The 4,018-nt window shown below is 33.5% G+C and overlaps 1 protein-coding gene across 2 annotated transcripts in view; it reads right to left on the bottom strand.

Annotated features, from left to right (window-relative positions):
• The window catches only part of gpat2 (glycerol-3-phosphate acyltransferase 2, mitochondrial), a 160,639-nt gene extending 158,324 nt beyond the window's left edge, over window positions 1-2,315 (bottom strand). For both annotated transcript variants that reach the window (XM_015034343.1, XM_015034344.1), the window contains exon 1: window positions 2,178-2,315. The gene's annotated coding sequence lies outside the window, so the exon portion shown is untranslated. The remainder of the gene's footprint in view (window positions 1-2,177) is intronic.
• Window positions 2,316-4,018: the final 1,703 nt, after the last annotated feature.

The following is a 4,018-nucleotide window of genomic DNA, read 5'->3' as shown; positions in this document are numbered from 1 at the left end:
CTAGCAGACTTTAAAGTCAATAATAATCATCATACTTATCTATAAAATAATTTCAATCAACAGGTACTAGAAGATGAAAACATTCAATAAAATAAGCAAAAACAATAAAACTAGTAAACTTTACACTGAATTGACACAAATGGATCTTTAAAAACCTCTAAAGAGAGTTTTTAAAACCAACAGGTTTTTTTTCTATAGGAGGATTAGTCAGTGTAGGGTTATAATATTGATGCAAACTAACCATAAAATCACTGTAAATATTTCTGTAAATTAAAGTGTGTATCCAAGTAATTTTTCACTCAGGAAGCAAATGAATACCTATAGATTTATGTGACAGAAGATACATACAACCACAGTAATACGCCATTATTTTATGTGCATACTGCAGGAAAAGCCCTGCAAGACACAACTAAAGAAATATTACTCCATTTTTTTCACTCATCAAATTGAAAGAATCATGAATAGCAAAACTTATGACTGCACTTATTTTGCAAAAGAAGCATCTGTGAAATCATTAATCAGACAACTCTGTAGTTTTGGCTTTTCTCACTGAAATGTTGCAGCATTTTCACATACATGATTTTGACTTAAATCTTTAGTTTATCAAATGAAAACTAATGAAACAAAGATGATGTGAAAATAAAACGACTTCAACTGCTGCTGATGGATCCTGTAGAGCTGAGACTGTAAAATCATAAATTCAATATAAAGAAGGTAAACAAGACTTTAATCACGGGAAAGTGCTAAATGAAGGCAACTGGACCTGCTCGATTTCCTTGATATTTCACCCCTCATCTGAAAGGCTTTCTTAGTTGTCGGAAAAACCTGTTGGCTTTTCTATCTAAAAAGAAATTCAAGCAAGTGCAAATGCCTTCATTAAATCCGTGCTGATAATTTGTGTCCAGTTCAAAGCGCTCGCTGATGCTTTCAGAACTCCTGCTTTTGACCTCTTAATATTTGCGTATTAATACGTTTTGAATCATCAGCTATATGGGTAATTTTGGTTAAAAGGGATCTAATATAAGCTGCCAGAATTGCTGTTCAGTGATATCTCTATCCTCACTCTTCTCTTATAGTAGAGAAATTAAAATGTCCCAGAAACAAATAGTTTCATTACATTTTCAGAATGGAAAATTTAATATTCTGTAAAATATTAAATCCCAATGTCAAATTAAAAACATTGGTGTTTGCAATTGAGCAAAAATAAAGGACCGTTAGGACCCAATATTTGGTAAATTATTGCATGCATTTCTAGATAACTATGTATGAGATTTGTTTTTTTACACATTACAAGAGCCACACTTTAAGTGACTATTTTAAGAAAATTGCTACTTTTTCTAAAATCAGTTTAAACAGAAGAAATTATAACAAAAACCTTAACTGGTTTTGACACCACAACGTTTTCCAACATTAGTTTACCTTAATCCCTGTATGTATATGAATTCATGGTAAAATCTTTTTGTATATCTCTTAAAAGTAACACAAAATACCCTTTTGGTATCCATATGAATTGGGGGAACAAAAATTACTCAATTTTCAGCTTGTAAAATGTAAAATTTTAACCAACACATCCATTACTTTACTATCCAACGTTTTGTTTTTTTGTTTTTCCATTATTTAAATTTACAAACGCAATCAATACCAGTCAGCTAAATATGCTTTTTTTCCAGCCCTGGTCCTCAAGCCACACTGCCCTGCATGTCTCATGTTTTCCTGCTTTAACACACATCGCAGTTCAGCAAATACTGTTAATCAGCAATCAATTCAAGTCAGGTGTACAGAGCCAGGGAAACATTTAAAACATGGAGCCAACGACACAGACTCCACACTGAGAAGGAAATTCAGCAGTTTTATTCAGGGACACATTTAAAAGTTTCAGGACACTTTGAAGACCCTAATTCTATCCTGTCCAAAGCCCAGCTTTTCTTAGCATTAAAATTCATCAAACCTGCAGCAACAAGGTAGTTGCACGAAAGCAGTGCTGTGAGCCGACAGGCGTTTTGCTTCTGCGCACCATCTCTCGGTGCGCTAAGCTACACCTGTTCACAACATTAGCTAGCAGCCGGTAAAATCCTCAGTGGAAAGCAAAAAAAAAAAAAAAAAAAATAACACCGCATCTGTTCTGTGAAACCCCGAGAAGCATTTCAATACACAAACAGTTTTACAGCAACACTTACCAGAATGTTGAGCATATGTTTTAAAACTTTTAAGAGTTTTTGTTGTTGTTGTTATTGCTGATTTACTTTATCCTCTTTCCAAAGTCAGGGTTCAATTGGAAACAAAGATGGTCGCCGGAAATGACATTCACCAAACATCGCGATATCTGATAGGTCGCTTTCGAAAATAAGGATGTTTATTTTAAGAATATAGATGACCATAATACAACTCGAACCTGACAAGTCATTTTAGCTGATTAATAAATATTGCCTTGTGTATTATCAAAAATATGCATATTATGTTAATTTTTCTAGTTTAATTCGACATTCATGAATCAAAATAGCTTGTCTCTAAATCATTGTGAAGTTTGTCACGTAAAAGATTAAAAACTACAACCTATAGTTATATATATATAGTTATAGTATCTAATAATTTGTTGTGATGCCTTTTTTTAACCTGTTGACCATAAATTATATAATTTTAGGTGTGTTAGGAAAAAAAATAACTGTGTGTTATCGTCTTTTTTGTTTTCAGTGGTAATTGAAAAGTTCAAGATCAAATTTATGAGGAATTTATAGAATTTTTATCTTCAATGAGCCGCATTTTTTTAACAACACAGACTCCAAAAAAGTAAAACTGTATCATTTGGCTGCACCATATTAGGAGAAATATCATATTTGACAATATTGATGAAAGTCACAATGGTATGACAATGGGACTTGAATGAATAAACAAATAATTAAAAACAGTAAGCTCATTTTGTTTTGTGACAAAAGAAAACACCCCAAATAGAGAGCAGCTTAGAAATTTAATTTAATTAATTTAATCTTTTCTAGCCCATTAGGAGTCAGCACAGCAAACACCTGTCAGAATGTTTTCTGTTTCATTATGTTAATAAAAACATTACAATATTGCCTTTTTCAGGAAGGTTCTCAAAACAAAACAAGATTAATGTTCCATTTAAAGGATCAGTACCTATTAAAAATATCCATATTCCTTGAACCCATCCACATTTTTGACAAATTACAACCACAGGTGTTATTGAATTTTATTCTGCTATAAGATTTATTTAGATTTTATGTAAAAGACCAACACAAATTATTTTAAAGTGGTAGGTATATTTCAAAATCCTTTACAGACAAATTATACATGTGCTGCCCATGCCCCTTTACTCTAAACCCACTAAATAAAGTAATTATCTTAAAACATTCCCTTATTAGCAAAACAGTCTACTTGTGATTAGTTCAATCCAAGCACAAGCCTCAGGGTTGTGTTGGATAACATTAGAGAACAAACAGCATCATAAAGACCAGGAAACCGTCTTCAACACACCTTGCGATGGGAAAAACTAGTAGCATGCTGTGGGGATGCTTTAAAAGTCCTAAAAGTTAAGCAGACAGTATAAAACTCAATAAACATAACTTGGCTGAATTGCAAGCATCATGATTTCTACATGTTGTACTGTGGTGCTTTTGTCAGTAGGGTTTAATTGGTAGGGAAATGAAGAGCAGTGTGCTCAGCATAACACACTAAGTGCATCAAGAATTCATTTTCTGCTCCGTCTTTTGGGAAGAGAGTTATTTTCCAAACACCTGGCGCATGATTTACTGTATTGTAAGTAGGTACACAAGTATTGACCAGGCTTGGATGGATATGATATTCACTCAGGGTTCTTTTACTGATTACCTCTCTCTCTCTCTCTCTCTCTCTCTCTGGGAGTGAAGGTATGCTAATCAGTGAAATCACCTGCAGTGATCCCCATTGATTCAGCATCATTCCTCTTTTTCACAGTGACATGGGCTCCTTGCTGGGAGCACTGTTTAGCTGAATAGCTGCAGAAATGAGAGAAGCTGTTCTTGGA

The sequence above is a fragment of the Poecilia latipinna genome, unplaced genomic scaffold, assembly GCF_001443285.1.
Source record: "Poecilia latipinna isolate Pla-1442-1.1 unplaced genomic scaffold, P_latipinna-1.0 Scaffold296, whole genome shotgun sequence".
NCBI lineage: Eukaryota > Metazoa > Chordata > Actinopteri > Cyprinodontiformes > Poeciliidae > Poecilia > Poecilia latipinna.
This window is presented reverse-complemented; position numbering and strand designations above follow the sequence as displayed.